Raw genomic sequence first — 18,566 nt, forward strand, 5'->3', positions numbered from 1 at the left:
TGGCTACCTGAGCTGGATTGTGCCTGGGGTCACCGCGGCAACTGCAGGAGCCACAGGGCCACCGCGAGGCAGGCCACGGCAGGGACAGTCTGCAAACTCTCAGGCCTGACAGGGCCATGCATGGCACATCCACACAAAGCCTGGACACTGCAGAGATGCTCCCTGGGGGCTCAGCCGACCAGGGCAGGGGTCTATTTGCAATTTCTTCCTACCCTCCCCTACCGACCTCTCCAACTTCTCCCCACTTCTGGGCTCACAGCTCTCTAAGGCCAGTGTTTATTGTTTTTGATGTTCTTGTGAATGGGATTGTTTTCTTTATTAATTTTTGAGATAGTTCATTGTTAGTGTACAGAGATACAACTGATTTTTGTATGTTGTTTTTCTGTCCTGTAACTTTTCTGAATTTGTTTATTAGTTCTAACAGTTTTTTGGTGGATTCTTTAGGATTCTCTATGTATAAGATCATGTCATTTGCAGATAGAGAGGATTTTACTTTTTTCTTTTTGACTTGGATGTCCTTTATTTCTTTTTTCTCTGATTTCTATGGCTAGGAGGTTCAGTACTGTGTTGAATAAGAGTAGTAATAGTGGCACTCTTGTTTTCTTCTTCGTCTTAGAGGAAATGCTTCTAGCCTTTCACTGTTGAGGATGATGTTAGCTGTGGACTTGTTATATATGGCTTTTATTATATTAAGTTCTTCCTATACCTAATTTGTTGAGAGTTTTTATGATCAAAGGATATTGAATTTTGTCAAGTGCTTTTTCTGCATCTATTGAGGTGGTCATATGATTTTTATCTTTCTATTAATGTGATATATCAGATTTATTGATTTACATGTGTTGAACCAACCTTATATCTCAGGGATGAATTCTACTTGATAATGGTTTATGATTATTTTAATGTGCTGTTTAATTCAGTTTGCTAGTATTTTGTTGAGAATTCTTACATCTGTATTCATCAGGGATATTGGTCTGTAATTTTCTTTTCTCATAGAGTCCTTGCCTGGCTTTGGTATCATGTTAATGCTGGCCACATAAAATGAGTTTGGAAGTGTTCCCTCCTCTTCAAATTTTTGGAAAAGTTTGAGAAGGATTGGAATTAATTCTTCCTTAAATGTTTGGCAAAATCCACCCATGAAATCCACCATCCACCCGTGGTCCTGGGCTTTTCTTTGTTGGAGGTTTTGATTAGTGATTTAATATCATTACTTGTTATTGGTCTGTTTAGATTTTCTGTTTCTTCATAATTCAGTCTTAGGAGGTGCATGTTTCTAGGAATTTATTAATTTCTTCTAGGTTATCCAATTTGCTGGCATTTAATTTTTAGTCACTTACAGTTCTTTGTATTTCTGTGGTATCAGTTTTAATGTCTCCTTTTTCATTTATATATTTATTTGAGTCTTCTCTCCTTTTTTCAGTTTGTCTAGCTAATGGTTTGTGTGTTTTATTTATCTTTTCCAGTTTTGTTAATCTTTTCTATTGTTTTCCTGTTTTCTATTTTATATATTTCTGCTTTAATTTTATTATTTCCTTCCTTCTGCTAACTTGGGCTTAGTTTGTTGTTCTTTTTCTAGTTCCTTGAGGTATGTTAGGTTGTTTATTTGCCATCTTTCTTTTCTCTTGATATATGTATTTATAGCTATAAACTTTCCTCTTAGAACTGCTTTTGCTGCATCCCATAAGTTTTGGTATATTGTGTTTCTATTTTTGTTTGTAAGATTTTTTTAATTTAACTTATGATTTCTTTTTTGATCCATTGGTTGTTCAGGGGTGTGTTGTTTAATTTCTACATATTTGTGAATTTTCTGGTTTCATATTATCATTTTCAGAAAAGATACTTGACATAATCTCTATCTTCTTGAATTTGTTGAGACTTCTTTTGTGGCCTAACATATGATTTTTCCTATAAAGTGTTCCATGCATGCTTCAAAAGAACATGTATTCTGCTGCTATTGCATGGAATGTTCTGTGTATGTCTGTTATGTACATTCATCAAAGTGCTGTTCAAACCAAGTCTTTCCTTATTGATTCTCTGTGTGGATAATAAATCCATTATTGATAGTGGGGCTAGTGACTGTGCTCCTCAGTTGGGCAAGGTCACTATCTTGGCTTGTCAGTCAGTTGGGGTTGTAAGCTATGCTCCATGGTTGGACAGAGTCATTGGCTGCACTCCCTGCCTAGGCAAGGCCACAGGCTGTCCAGCAATTGGTCAAGGCCATATGCTGGGCTCTGCTACTGGGTGAGGTTGTAGGCTGAGCTCCTCCGTGGGGTGGTATCATAGGCTGTTCTCCAGGATTCTCAGGGTCACTGTTAAAGCTCCCTGGTTATGCAGGGCCAGAGCTATGCTCAACAGTTGGGTAGGATGTGATCCACAGCTATTGGGCTATTGGTTATTGTGGCCATGCTTCCCAGAGTGATGGGACTGGATGCTATGCTCAGCAGGTTGGTGAGACTGTGAATTTGTCCCCCTGCCAGCATGGGCTATCAAATGCACTCCACTGTAGCTTCAATCTTGTTGCCAATAATCCTAATCAGACTGAACTGTCAAATAGGCTCCTTGGCCAGACTAGGCCATGGCTCAGCTCTCTAGATATGCAGAGCCTCAGGCTGGGATTTCTACCCAGGTGCCTCTGCAAGCAGGAACATGGTCTGCTGAAACCTGAGTGAAGGTTGCTGTAGGCACCACCACCCTTTATCTGTCTCCTTCTGATCCCTAGCTCCTGGTGGAGATGCACGAATACCATCCTGTGATGTATGTGGGGTAAGACCTGAGTATACTTCCTCAGAATCATCTTGCAACTCTGGAAAAGCTGAATGTCCACCTTGAGTTCTCTTTTTACCACTGGAGAAACTGTAAGCCCAGTGGGGCCCTCTAGGTGTGGTGATGTGCTGGCCTGGGGAGTGGTTGAGTTGGTTAAAATGAAGCTGCTGCTCTTACTCTCCTGATGCAGTCCCTCTTAGTCTCTGCTGTCCAAGGTAGTGTTCAAGCCTCACTTCTTGGGTTCTGGGATCTTCAAACTGGTGTCTTGTGTATAGATAGTTGCTAGTTGACCCTCTTGTGAGGCTGACTGAAGTTGGGTACAATCTATGTCACTGTCTTGATGACATCACTCCAAAGCAATTTGTTTTAATGCAAGCTGAAACATCTCTCATCCCTATTTTATATCCTTCAAAAGCTTCTCAAGGTTTTTAGGATAAAGTTTGGCTCAACTATCCTTACTTTGAATGACTCAATTCCTACCTCCTTTCTCCTTACCTACCACAGTCTCCCTCTTTCTATCCTATAATTAATTGAAGTATGGTGGTTGATACATCACATTATAATTACCTTGTTAATTTAGACTTCCTAAATAAAGATTTTTATATGTGGGGTCTAGTAATCTTAATTTTAAGCAAGCTTTCTGGAAGATTCTCATTTAAACTAAAATTAGAAAACCACTACACAATTCCCTATTGGCCTGACCTTTCTGCTCCTCAAATATGTTCATTTATTTCCTATTTTAGGGTCTTAAAATGTTCAGTTTCCTCAGTCTGGAACGTTGAATTTTTATTCTAAGGTAATTTCTAATTATGCTCAGCTTCCAATTTCATGTTAATTTCTTATGGGTATCTTCCCTTAGGTTAGTAGACTAAATTATATCTTGTTATGTATTGTCTTCATTTTCTATCATTTTCTTTCATAGCACTTAGAACATTGGTAATTAAATTGTTATTTATGTATTTATATTTTCATCTCCTCCACCAGATTGTGTGCTCCTGAGGGCTACAAGTTTTATCTCCTTTCTTTCATGGGGTTACTATGTTCTGTCATTTTGGGTTAAGTGTCCCACTTTGCACTCATCTTGCTGCTGGTGGCCACCTGAATCTTTGCTCTTATCACACTGTGCTACAATTTTCTCACTCCTTGTCTCTGTCCTATATAAGCATGTGATATAGGACAGAGATGTAGAACTTCTTGAGGGAAAAGACCAACTACATCTTTAACTCTGTTACCACATCATCTAACAGAGTAATTGGAAAATAGTAGGGCCATTAATAAATACTTGATTAATGAATGAATGAATGAATGAATGACTATTACACTGTGTGATTTTTTATGTTTTAGGGAAGAGATTGTGATTTCAGAAATTCCAAATGTGTGAAATACTGAAGGCTCTTAGTATTCTTCTGAATTAAAAACAAATTGTGTCCACTCTTTTTACTCAGAGATGTCACTGAGATTTCATTAATATTATATCTATTTTAAACTGTATTGTCATGAACAATCTGTAGACTAGAAGAAAACATAAAAGAAAATTTTTGTGATCTTGGATTAAGCAGACGTTTCTTAGATACAATATGAGAAGCACAATCCACAGTAGGAAAAAAATAGGTTGATAACTTGGATTGCATTGGAATGAAGACTTCTGCCCTATGTATGACACTGTTAAGAGAATTAAAAGATGCAGACCACAGACTGGGAGAAATATTTGAAATCATATATCTGATAAAAGACTTGTATCCAGTTTAACCTAAGTACTCTCAAAATGCAATAATATGAAAACCATCAACCTAATTTTTTAAAAAATGAGCAAAAGATTTACACAGACACTTCATCAAAGAAAATATAGGAATGACAAGTAAGCACATGAAAAGATGTTTAACATCATTAGTTACTCGGAAAATGCAAATTAAAAACCACAGTATGAAGCCACAGCACATCTATTAGAATAACAATTGGGTTGGCCAAAAAGTTAGTTCGGGTTTTTTGTAACATCTTATGGAAAAACCCGAACAAACTTTTTATCCAACCCAATAAAACAAACACACAAAATAACTGAGCATTCCCAGTGTTGATAAGGTTGTGGAGCAACTGAAACTCCCATACTTTGATTGCAGGAATTCAAAAAATACAGCCACTTTTCAAAACAGTTTGACATTTTTTTGTAAGGTTAAACATACACTTATTATACAATTCAGTGATCCTAGTCTTAGGTATTAACCCCAGTTAAATGAAGTCATGTTCACACAAAAATATGTATGTTAATATTCATAGTAGATTTATTAGTAATCGCTGAAAACTGGAATCAATTGAAGCTGAGGTACATCCAATCAATGAAATACTACTTAGCAAAGAAAAGAATGTACTTCTGGTACCACAACAATGTGGCTAGATCTCAATTGCATTTTTCTATGTGAAAAACAGCAGAATTAACAGGCCATATACTACATGATTCCACTGATGTAACACTCTGGAAAACATTAAATTATAGGGATGGAAAACAAATCAGTAGTTGCCAGGGACTGAGGGTGTGGCAGGGGTTGATTACAAAGGGGCAGGAGGAAATTTGGGAAACAGATTATTGAACTGTTCCATATTTTGGTTGGGATCGTGGCTACCTGACTATATGTGTTTGCCAGAACTCAGAGTGGTACACTGAAAGGATGAAGTTTACTCTATGTAAGTTATACCTTATTACAGAAATGAAATTTCAGTGGCAGATTATTTTGTTTCTGAATAATTAATGCTTTCAAAGTCCATGTGTTATAACCATATGCTTTTCCTGTTCTGAATATATGCAGTGTTAGCAATGTCAGCATATATGTTGCATGCCTGTTTAAGAAGAAATGTAGGACAAATTATAGATTTAAATAGCCCTAACTGTTGTCTAAATGTAGAAGTCATTAAAAGCTATTTGACTAATAGCAGCTTGAAAAAAAATCTAAATTCATACTGGAGCATTACATCGCTGAATGGCTAGATTCCAGGTAAAGTGATTGATTACATTATTGAGGAACACATGTTTTACTGGTCTACCTATAAATTACCCTTAGCCCCAGGGCTACAGTAATCAGTTTTCATTTCAGAACATTTTCCTCCATTTAAAATTCCATGATTTTTCAGTCTAATCCTTTGTCCATTTCTATCTTGTTCATTTGTAGAAATAATTTCAGTTTTGTCTTGTCCTATAGAAAACTACCATCCAGTAGAAGTGCCTAAAATGCTGGTAGTAACTATTTTGGATGACTGCTTTCTGAGGGAACAAAAAAGAATGTGGAGGTCTTTCTTAGCACATTCTCATTTCTGGGGGAAAGGTCAATAATTCAGATAAATCCTGTTTCATATCTCTACCAGGGGTCACAAGGAGCCAGTCTTACTCAATTATTGAAAAGTCTCTCCATTTTAGAGTAAGCAACAAAAATTCATACAGAGAGATATGACCTTCAATGTTTGAGATTAATTCATTTAAATACATACACATTATTATTTATTAAACTAAGAGATATTTTGCCTTCTAAGTGGTAAAGTTTCTTTCTTCATTTCCATTTCCTACAAAATTTCTACCAATGTACTTGCCCAACAACCTTTATTCGGTTGAAGGAGGAAGAGTGAGTGTTCTTTTGAAATGACATTGACAAACATGCACTGTACACTGGACCAGTAGAGTGGTGATTCAATTATATCCACCAGGCCATTGACCACTGATGGCGGCTTTTTGTCACAAGCTCTGCTTCCTTCAGTACTTTCCACAACCCAAGTCCATCTCTTTTTCATCATATTATCACAGCCTCCCCTTGTCTCCCTCTGCACTCCAAAGCATCCTTATTCATGGACACTTAAAGCAATGTCCTTTATGCAGATCTTGATTTGTTGTCAGAAATCAATATTTTGAAGACTTTTTCTTCATGGATTACTATCATTTCAAAATCAAAATATTTTGCAATTGCTGAAAGCTCACAGAAATATTCCGTGCCTGAGCTGACAGGAAACTGTAATCATATTGTCAAGCAATTGCTCTGACTGTGGCAAAGTGAGAATGTTAGATTACATGTGTCAGCATGTGAAGATAACGGCTGCGCAGTGAACAGCGTGCTGAAGGCTTGATAGGAGATGGGGAGTTTACCGCTGTAAACTGCAGCCTGTTGTCGACAGTAGTGCCGCCTCGGCATTCCTTCATTTGCATTAGGAACCCTTTATGATCAATAAAGTGTCTCAGTTGAACTGTTTGGAAAGCATCCTGAACATTCCCGGCAAAGCTTGTTCTGTCAATTAATATGTGCTAATCTGCAAGCCAGGGTTAAACAACCAATGGTTTCGAATGGGTAATATTGGTTCATCTTTCTCAGACTGGATCTAATAGCATTAATATATTCATTTCACATGAGTGACTCTGCAGCAAGAGAACAAATGTTTTTCTGCTAAAATGGATAAAATCCTATATCTGGTAGCCAGTTTTCTTGGGTATTGAAAGATTTATTGCCAATCTCTACTCTTCTGGTTTTTTCCCTGGTCACAGCAAGACCCTAAAAGTTCTTCATCACTCTTCCCTCCTCCCATGGTGGCTTGTAGCCTCCACCAAGGGCTCCCAGGGATATCTATTATTCAGCACCTCGATACCTTGCAGCTACCTCCATGGCCTAATCACTCAGCATCCACTCTGTCTTCTTCCACGGAGGCAGGAGAAGGCTGTGGAGTTTGAGGTCAGTATGTGTTGGCTTCACCCTTTTATCCAACCTGGCAGTCAGATATTTTAAGGTGCTGTATTTATTATTCAGTTGCAAAACCAGGGTGATTTTTGTGACTGATGTTGTGGTATACTAGGTGTTTACTAAATAAATACATATTTTATGATGTGCATTATTTATTAAGTTAAACATTATTCTACCCAAGTGTATCTTTTGGTACCTTCTTTGTCTTGCTTTCTCTTTACATTCTTTTATTTTCACTTTGCTTTATGAATCTATTCCTCCTCATTGGGCCCAACATTCCAAAGACATTTTCCTGGAAGAGTTGGACACTTTGGGAAGCTACATTACCTCTTTCTGGCCCTTTGGCCATCACTTTATAATTGCTTATTTTAATACCCTGAAAGGGACCTTAGCTGCCTGAGAGTCGATGCAGCTCCCTGGAGCATTAAACTTTCAGGAAGCAGCTAGGTTCAGGGAGGAAAGTTTTAAAGCAAATCCTGCAGATCTGCTCAGGGTAGATTTGGATTGGGGCACTCTACTTTGCATGGGTTGTGCGTAACCTCAGCTGCTGAAAGGGAAGAAGACCCAGGAATCTCTTAGGGCTTATGACTTGTGTATATTCGCTCCAGTCATCTCCGCTCCTAACTTCCCCCTCCTTGTTCCACCCAGCACTCCTGGAGCCTTGGGGCAACACAGGTAGCTTTGGGGAGCAGATGATCATCTCATGAAACATGCTTTTCATGTTAAAAAAATCAGTGAGGGGCTTAATTGGCCTTTCAGGATAAGACCTAAAATAGTAAATAAACTGACACATTATGTATCCCACACAGGTTTGTGGATTTTCAAATACTTTCAGTGTGGAAGAAGGTTACCTCTCACCTTCAATGATTTGTTGTATAAGAAAAATGCATTATTTAACAGTTGTTAGGTAAGCAGTAGCCTGTGATGTTATCAGAGGACATCAAATGAACCGAAGAGTCAACCTGGTTTTTCATTTTTGTTTTTCTAGCCTCCTTCAAAGCATCCAGTACAATAGAGCATTGTTCGGACTCCTGCTTCTTAAGATGGGTCACAAGAAATCTTGAGACTGTTTTATGAGTCCTTGGTGAATAACAGGTCCACTATTAATATTTGTGGTTTTCACCTAGAGCGAGAGTACAAACAGAGGCCCTTGGCCGGCATGCTGGGCTCTATGACGCAGAAGTCTGTAGCTGGGGTCCCGTTGTTGGCCAGTTTATGGGGAGTACAGAAAGTCACCACCAGTATCAATTATCTGTTGCCTTGTATTATCTGTCTTATGTGTTTTGGGGTATTTTGTCTCTACTTACCCATGTCCAAGGTTTTTCAAGGCAGCATTGGCAGTGCTTTTGCAATCTTCATGATGCTTAGCACAGGGCTGTGGACACAGCAATAATAATGATATAATAATTATTTTACTATTTTATAATTGCATAAAGATTTAGATTACATAAAACTCCTTAAATCTCAAACCTGTGAGATAAATATTAGATACAAACACAAAGGAACTATATTTAAAGAAGAATGATGTATGACTTAGAAAATGCACCCCTGCGATTTAAATCCATCGTTTTCAAGAAGCCTTTTGAGCCCTTTCCTTCCTCAATTAGGTTCTTTATCACCTTCTTCTGGGTTTAGCAGACATTAATCTCTGGTCCTTTTATGTTCCCTTAACAAGTGTTCATATATCTCTTTTTAGCAATTGTCACATTCTATTTATATTATTGTTCTTCAAGCACATATCTTAGCTCCCCTTCTGGAATGTGAGATGTTAGGACAGAAAGAGTCTCACTCACCTTTGCAGGATCCTGTACATTGCAGAAAGACTTATTCCTTGCAGGCACTCAGTAAACATGTGTTTGAATTGAAATCTGGGAAACTAATGCAACATCTTTTCATTAAATGCACTTTAGGGTAAAGATAAGTATGACGCAAATAAACCGTCTCTTATACTTTGTAGACGCTGAGACCACATCCTCAAAAATGCAATATTGTGTAGCTATGGGTACTGTCATACAAATAATACCTTTGCTAAAAAGTAATTTTGGATTTGAAAACTGGCTTATTTCATTACACATCACATATCTATACCTTTTTTGATCAAATCTCTAGCCAGATTAACTTGACAAAACAGCTGATTAATATAAAAACAATAGTTAAAAATTAGCAGTTGAAGAGTGGTAAAAGTTTTCCTCTTCAAACTGTGATTTAATGAATATTAGGATGGTACTCACAGTCAACATATCAGTGTTTATCAGAGTGATTGTTCTTTAGACAAAGTTATTTATGATTAAACAAAAGAATGGGATAACAGATATACAAAGTTTCAAAATTACATGAATTTGCTAGTGCAATGATAGAGTGTGAATAGCTTTTAACTTCAACAATGAACTAGAATATTTCTTGCCCCTTATGAAAAGACTTTTTCACGTTACACTACACAATTGCTTTCTACCTTTCCATCCACTCATTATGTATTTAAAAATTTAACAGTACCTCCTAGATGACGATTGAATAATGGTTATCTTTTTTGCTATATCACCTGTATTGACTGATGTCAAAATCATGTGATAGAGTCTTATAGCTACCAGTAGAGGATTATAACTTAGAAGTGGGGATGTAAATGATGTTTATGAGAACTCTAATTACTGACATATCATTTGTGTTAAATGAGTCATATCCCAAGGAGGGGGTCTCAAAGTTCTGGGAGCTGTATCTCCTTGTATTCTCTTTCTATTGAACATCACCTTACACTCCTCAAACACTCCTGTACTTTTCCTCTTCTTTCTTTCAGATAAGTCCACATCCCTATTGAAGTCATGAGCTTTCTGAGCCCTTATAGCTGATTTTTTCTTAGGCAAAGAATGAAGACATGTTGAACAATTAAAAACCACAACCTGTCACCAAAAGCTAGGAAGTAGCACTGAGTAGCCATCTCGTTAATTTTGCTTTTAAATTGTGCTAATACAATGTAAACCAGATAATATATAGCAGAGGGTACCTAATTATGAAAACATTTCTTACCTGTTTCCATTCTTTGGAAAGTCTGATCAAAGTTTGCTGTCAAATATGCTGACTTTAACCACTGATGAATTTGGATATCTGTTTTCATTGTAATTCTTAAATATCCTACCATTTTGTCCTATCCTTCCAATCTCAAAGCCAGTGATCTATTCTCTGGTTTATCCTCTATGACCTCTTAGCATGGTATTACCTTAATTTTTAATTTTCCTTAAAGCCAAGCTCTTTCTCACTTCAGGACCTATTAATATATTCTTCCCTTTCAGTCTAGAATGTTCTTCCGCTTTTATCTCTCCTTTCCCTCCTTCTCCCTTATGCACTATTTTTGGGGGTTGGTATATTATTCTAGTCTCAAATTCTAACTTAAATGTTATTTCTTCGAAGACTTGAGTAGAGGTATTAACAAGTTAAGAGATCAAGGGAACTTTAATAGTGATATCACATAAAATTAGTATTCACTAGGATTTGGGGTGAACAAAAAGACGTTTGGACCTACACTGCCCACTCTCCACTTGGGAATCCCTCTTCCCTCCCAAATCCAGATAGGCCTGCCCCTCTTCGTGACTTTCCTTTCCCTGTTGTTTCCAGCAACTGCTTTGATCATCTCAGCTTTCTCCCATTCCTTGGAAAGAAACCCAGACACTCTGGTGTGTAAATTTTGATGGAACAGAATAGTAATGGGAGAGTCTGTAGAATACATGTTTATAATGGGGCTTGAATTATTTTTCTTGTTTTCTTTCTCTGAGGCAGGCTTGCTTATTCCCAAAGGCCTGATGGATGCCATATAATCAATACAATCTCCTATACTTCTTAAAGCTAAATGGTCTCTGCCACCTTCTTCCATGTTAGTTATTCTAGGATTCTGCTACAAACTGAGTGCTTGTGTTCCCACAAAATTCCTGAATTGAAGCCCTAATCTCCAGTGTGATAGTATTTGGAAGTGGGTACCTTTGGAAAGTAATTAGGTTTAAGTGAAATCAGGAGATCATGATGGGATTAATGCTAAAAAAAGGAGACATGAGATCACTCTCTGTTTGCATTGCACACACCAAGGGACGGCTATAATACATAACCAGAAAGACAGACCTTGTCAAGAACCTGACCATGCATAGCACCCTGATATTGAACTTCCAACCTCCAGAATTTGAGAAATAATTGTGTGTTGTTTAAGCCCCTCTGGCTATCGCATTTCATTAGAGCATCCAGAACAACCACAGATTCCTAGAGACCATGGATCATGGGCACAATAGGATCCAATCAAAGGGTTAAAGAGCTTGTAGTTTGTTAGGCAGAGCTTGAAAAGATCCGCTGAGGCAGTGATGTACATTTTGGGAAGGCTTGGGGGGGATGCAGGAGTAGGAAAGCAGTGGGCTCTTCAGGCTGGCGGGCGTGGGCAGGGCTGGGTCCAAGTGCTAATGAGCTAGAGGGAGGATTCCAAAATGGTGCTTGCCAGCACCAGTGTCCACATGGTAGAAGGAGCACCCAAAATGCTGCTGCCAGAGTCTATGTCCTCAGGGTAAGCTGCAGTTGCCTCCTGCCTCTCTGGGAGACTCTCCAAGATCAGCAGGTAGGTCTGAACCAGGCTCCTTTCAAATTACTGCTTCTTCCCTAGATCCAGAGCATGTGAGATTTTGTGTGTTCCCTTGAAAAGTGGAGTCTCTATTTCCCACAGCCCTCTGGGTCTCCTAAAATAAACGCCACTGGCCTTTAAAGCCAAACGTTTTGGGGGCTCATCTTCCCAGTGCAGGATTCCTGGGCTGCAGAGCCCAATGTTGGGCTCAGGCACCTTGTTCCTTGGGGAGAACCTCTGCAATTGTAATTATTCTCCTGTTTGTGGATCGTCCAACCCTGGGGTATGGGTCTTGACTATACCACAACTCCACCCCTCCTACCTGTCTCATTGTGGTTCCTCCTTTATATCTTTAGCTGTAGAAGATCTTTTCTGGTAGCTTCCCATCTTTTTCATGGACAGTTGTTCTGTAAAGAGTCGTAATTTTGTTGTGCCTGTGAGAGAAGGTGAGCTCAGGGTCTTTCTACTCTGCCACCTTTGGAACTCCCTCAGGTCCTTTTTCAATTAAATTGATTTTAAAAAGAGACTATAGAACACTACAGTTTCAGAAATCAGTATATGGCATATGACTACATATGACTGTCAAGAATATTTTTAATGTAAAATTTTCAAAATTTTAATTGTTAAAGTAATGAAAATTAACATTTTATTACTTCTTATTTTGCATAATATATGTTTAATTCTTCATAGTTTTAGAAAATATGTCTTTAAATTTTATTAAGAATGGAGATGATATAAACTATTTTTGAAAATGAATTTTTTGGAGGTTTCATAGTCTCTGGTCCCTTTAAGGACTTTCTATTTAGATGATTTTTACATACATATGTTTTCCCATCTTAATGGACAAACTTCTGATTAAAGTTGGAAAGCTATCATACTCCCAAGATAAACCCAATATTGCAAAAGTATTAAGTCCTCATTAAGCAATATAATGAGAATTTCTTCGAATATACATTGGACAGTTCCTATAATTCTCTCCTCTCTCACTTAAAATTTTTTTTTTTTTTTGCATGGAATATTAGTAAATGAATCAATGGTTATAAGAAAATTCTTTGGTATCTTACCCCAAAACGTTATGAATGTTTTTGCTCAAAAAAAGCTTTGAGATTTTTAAGAGTGTTGTACTTATCCATAGCTGCATAACAAGTTATGCCATAATTTCCTGGCTTAAAACAACAAACATTCATTATCTCACAATTTCTATGGGTCAGAAATCTAGACTTGGCTTAGCTGGGTCCTCTGGCTCAAGGGCAGTCATGAGCTTGATTGACGTCATCCTTGTGGACAGGGTTATGATCTCATCTGCAGGCTTGACAGGGAGAAGAGTCACTTCCAAATCCACTCCTGTGGTTGTTGGAAGGATTCGGTTCCTTGTGAGTTGTTGGACTAACAACAACTTAGTTGCTCAGTGGCTCTTCGCCAGAAGCCTCCCTTGGTTCCCAACCACATGAACTATCCACAGCACAGTGGCTCATCATGGGAGCTGGCATCCCTAAGACGGGTGAAAGAGCCAGAGAGTAGGAGAGAGAGAGCATCCAAGACTGAAGCCATGACCTTTCTTTAACTTAATGTAGGAATTGACTTTCTATTACGTTTGCTGTCATATATCAAATAAAACAAGTCCCTAAATGCAACCCACACTGAGAGGAGAGTCATACACAAGAACATGAATACCAAGAGGTAGGTGTCATTAGGAGCTGTTTTAGAGGCTGCCTACAGCAAAGAGTATTCCACAAACCCACTTCACCAACAGCCCTCCTTCACTAAGTTGATAGCAACGCTTTCTTTCTAGTTGCACAATCCAAAACTTCAGAGTCATCCTTGAGCTGTCTTTTTTCCCCATATGACATTCCAGTGTTTGAGGAAGTCTTGTCAGCTCTAATTCAAAAATAAATGCAGACTTTTATCACTTCTCATGCTTTCACCGCTATCACCCTGGCCTTAGACCCCAGCACCTTGTATCTGGATTACTGAAAGAGCCTCCTAATAGGTGTTTCTCCTTTTGTCCTTACCCACTGTAAGTTTATTCTCTACACAGCAGCCAGAGGGACCCTTGTTAAACAGAAATCAGTCATGTCACTCTATTCAAAACGTCCCTTGACTTTCCATTTAATTCGGTAGAAGCCAAAATTTACAATATACTGCAAAGCTTTACATGAGTTGGCTCTTCATTCTTTACTGGTCTTTCATGTGCTCCACTCCAACCATACTGACTTCCCTCTATTCCTCTAGCTCGAGGGCAGAATCTGGCCCAAGTGCCTTTTCTATGACTCTCCCATCTGCCTGGAAGGCTCTTTCCCTAGACATCTTCTTGGCTGACATTCTCTACTACTTCAGTTCTCTCTTAAGCCTTCTTGATAAGGCCTGCCCTGATCATTCTATTTCGTATTACAGTCTGTCCTCCTCACTCCCATCCCTTCACCTGATCTACTTTCTTTATATTATAGCACATATCATCTCATAGGAACTGAATTGTATTCTTACAAAAAGAGTCATATGTTGAAGTTCTAACTCTTATTACCTCAGAATGTGACATTATTTGAAAATAGGATCATTGTAGATATATTAGTTCAGATGAGGTCAAATTGGAATAGGGTGGCCCCCTCATCAAATATGACTGGTGTCTTTATAAATAGGGGGAGTTAGGACACAGACACACACACAGGAAGAATGCCATGTGAAGATGAAGGCAAAGATCAGGGTGATGTGTCTTCAAGCCAAGGAATGCCAAAGATTGCCTGCAACCACCAGAAGCTAGAGGAGAGGCATGAAATAGGTTCTTCCTCACAGCCCTTCTAGGCTGGCCTACACCTTGATCTTAGTCTTCTAGCCTTCAGAACTGAGAAATGATAAATTTTTGTTCTTTAAGCCACCTAGTTTGTAGTACCTTGCTATGACAGCCCTAGCAAATTAATATATTATCTTTTAATATATTATGTAATATAAGTTTTATTATTTATATAGTTTACTGTCTGTCTTGTCTTGTTGAAATGTAATCAACTCAAGGGCAAGGATCTTTGCACATTTTGGTCATTGACAAAGATCCATGCCTGGCACATAGTAGGGTCTAGATAAATAATTATTGAATGAATGACCAAGAGACAAATTTGTTCTATGAAATTATTTATACTATATTAGGTTACACTCAAAGAACTAATTATAAAATTCTGTAATGTCCATATATACACTACCAAACGTAAAATAGATAGCTAGTGGGAAGCAGCCGCATAGCACAGGGAGATCAGCTCGGTGCTTTGTGACCACCTAGAGGGGTGGGATAGGGAGGGAGATGCAAGAGGGAAGAGATATGGGGACATATGTATATGTATAACTGATTCACTTTGTTATAAAGCAGAAACTAACACACCATTGTAAAGCAATTATACTCCAATAAAGATATTAAAAAAGTAAATAAATAAATAAATCCATTTTACATCTAACTCTTAAAAAAAAAAAAATTCTGTAATGTCCAAATACAGAATGCCTCACTCAATTGTAGACCTTTTGTTTTTACAGCCTGTCTTGAAACTGCTAATATAAAACAGGGGGTCAATGATGCAAAGAAAATAGGAAATTGTACCACTTTTAGATTAATGCAATTAGTAGACACATTGATGACATGCTGGATTACATAGAGGTCACGCTAATCCAGAATATTATTAGATTAAAGAAGTTTCATTACAGATTGAATAGTACTTCAGTAATGATGCTAGTGAGTATCTCTGAAGAGAAATGCTTTGAAAAACTTTATTTGTTCTATAAAATACCAAAAGAGCTTACAGGAGATGAATTGTTTAAATTGATTAGTGAATACTTCGATACAGATAATATGAAAACCCTACATAAATTTGTGTGTCCTGAGAGTGAGGGAACATGACAGAAAGTTGTAAAGACTTTTGCATACAGCTCATATTATAAACCTTAAGGTTCAAGAAATACATTATTTTCTTCACAGTGAGGCTTTCAGATGTAGACATTGACTGTAGATCAGAATTCTACATCTAATGATGTTATCAAAGTGGTGAATCTAATAAAATTTAAGCTTTTCCACCCTGTTTTAAGCTTTATGTGAAGAAATGGGAGCAGACACCACTTTCTGCTCTTTCATACTGAATTGTATTGCTCATCCAAGGGAAGATTTTTGTCAAAAATTTTTAAGCTGTAAGAATCAAAAACATTTTTTTCTGGATGATTCTCACATTGGCTATGTTGAAGCATAGTTATTGACTTGCTAAACTTTACATCACTGAGCTTTTAAAGGAACTTAATGAAAACAGTAAGGACTCCATGAAAACATTAACATGTGCAGAGTTTATAGATAAAGTGAAAATGAAATCTTGAAAACATGGAGTGAAAAACATTTTGCTAATGATATTTAGTTTACATTGTAATGCTAATCTTAATGAAGAATCATTAACATACATTAAAGCAACATTTGACTGTATGTAAAGAAAAACTGTATCATTATTTTGAAATACTTCATATAAAAAAGTTGTATTGGATTTGAAATCCAAATATATTATTACAAGATTTTTCAAAATTACATTGGTGAATGAAAGAAAAAAAGAGTTGTTGGATTTCATGACATACTAGTTAAAGACAGGAAATGATCTAAATTCTGGCAATGGTGAGAATTCCATTCATCAGTCAGAAAGCTATTAATAGTCTTCTGATATTTGCTACCTTTACTTCTGTGAACAAAGTTTCTCATTAATTGTTGAGTATAAACAATTGAAGAACTAATCTGTTTTGGTTACTTATTTCTACATAGCAAAGAGCCCAAAGACTTTGTGCCTTAAAGCAATAATTTATTATTGCTCACAGATCTGTAGGTTGACTGAACAGTATACAGTTTGGCTTTGGATCTCTCATATAGTGGCATAAGTTATCAGCTGGGTCTAGTCATTTGAAGTTTGACTAAACTGAGTATCCAAGATAGTTGGCAATTGATGCTGGCTGTTAACTGATAACTCCACTGGAGTTGTCAACCTGAGTGCCTACATTTGGCCTCTCCATACAACTTAGGTTTTAGCCTCATGGCAGCTTGATTCTGAGATGGACATCCCCAAAATAAGGACTTCAAGATTCCCAGATGGAAGCACCAAAGCTTCTGATAAGATTTAGTTTCAAAAGTTCAAGAATGTTACTCTTGCTGCATTTTAGTAACGTGTTTAACTAGGAAAATTCTAAATTCAAGGCAAGGAGAGCTAGATTCTGCTTCTTTATGTGAAAGGTAGCATGCATACACAGTGAGGAAAGGCATCCATGGAGGCCATATTGGAGATGCTCTTCTCATGTAAAGTTTTGATGAGAAATTGAATATAAACACTTAAAGAATAAAATATGAATTAAAATATGCCCATTAAAGCAAATTTAAATTAATAATTAATAATAAAAATATTTCATTTAAAAATAGGATATACTTCACGAATAGGATTAATGAGTGTCTTTCCCATAAGATAGACTCAATATGTGTTGGCTATGATTGGATGTTGACTTTTCAGTATTGCACTTGTGGTTAAAGTTATCAGAATAGTGATGATAACATCTAACATTTATATGGTAATTAATGGATACCAGGCACCACTCCAAGTGCTTTGCAAACATTAATTTATTTAAACCTCACAGTTACCCTTGTGAGATAGGTATTATTGCTAGTTCCATGACAGAACTGAGACACAGAAAGGTTATGCAACTTGCCCAAGGTCACACAGCAAGTAGGTGAGAGAACTAGTTTATAACCCAGGTTCCTTGGTTTCAGAGCCTGGGCTTTTAACCAGTACACTATACTATGCAGATTATTCTTGTAGTGAGAAAAAAATAGAGAAGCATCAATTGTAGATCAGATCAAATCACAGATTGTTCAGTTGTACTATAATGTATTTGGTAAATAATATTGTGTTTCCATTTAAATGATAACACCTAGAACCCAGATCTCAGTATTTAACACCATTGTTGAATAAAAGGAATTAGGGCTTCTTGGAGAAATGGCTGATTCTAGGGTTGGGGTAGGATATATACAAGATAAGCCTGGAGCAACTTGTAGTGCCAGAAAGTAACGAAATGCCCAAAAACAAAAAGAAGTAGGATTGGGCATTTCAAAAGGACACAAGAGCCAACATGAAAGAGCTTTCAACAGCCAAATTGGGGCCAATTTGAGCAACAACAACAACAAAAATAACTAGTCTAACTCAATGTATAAAATAAATATTCATGAATTCATCCTGATGGAAATAAATGGTGAAGAGACAAATCATTCTTAGAAAAAAATTCCAAATATATATATATATTATAGATATATAACTCTATATATATATGTAGTTATATCTATTATAACTACTTATAGTCATAACTAATTCCAAAGAGCAGAGTATGAAAAGGGAAAAATAGTAACTTTACAGTGAAGAAACCTGACAGACACATCTTAACCAAGAAAACAAGGTTAACTTCACCAATGATAAATTACATTGATATCATGTATTCCCTGATAGGATGTGATGAGAAGGGCA

General features: G+C 37.2%; 1 long non-coding RNA gene across 1 annotated transcript in view; it reads right to left on the reverse strand.

The window, feature by feature from the left end:
* Nucleotides 1-306: 306 nt before the first annotated feature.
* LOC309626552 overlaps nt 307-18,566 on the reverse strand; it is a 192,334-nt gene continuing 174,074 nt past the window's right edge. Inside the window, exon 2 of the long non-coding RNA XR_014243270.1 lies at nt 307-15,321. This is a non-coding gene — a long non-coding RNA (uncharacterized lncRNA). The remainder of the gene's footprint in view (nt 15,322-18,566) is intronic.

This window comes from Balaenoptera borealis (assembly GCF_965194805.1).
Source record: "Balaenoptera borealis genome assembly, chromosome: 1".
NCBI lineage: Eukaryota > Metazoa > Chordata > Mammalia > Artiodactyla > Balaenopteridae > Balaenoptera > Balaenoptera borealis.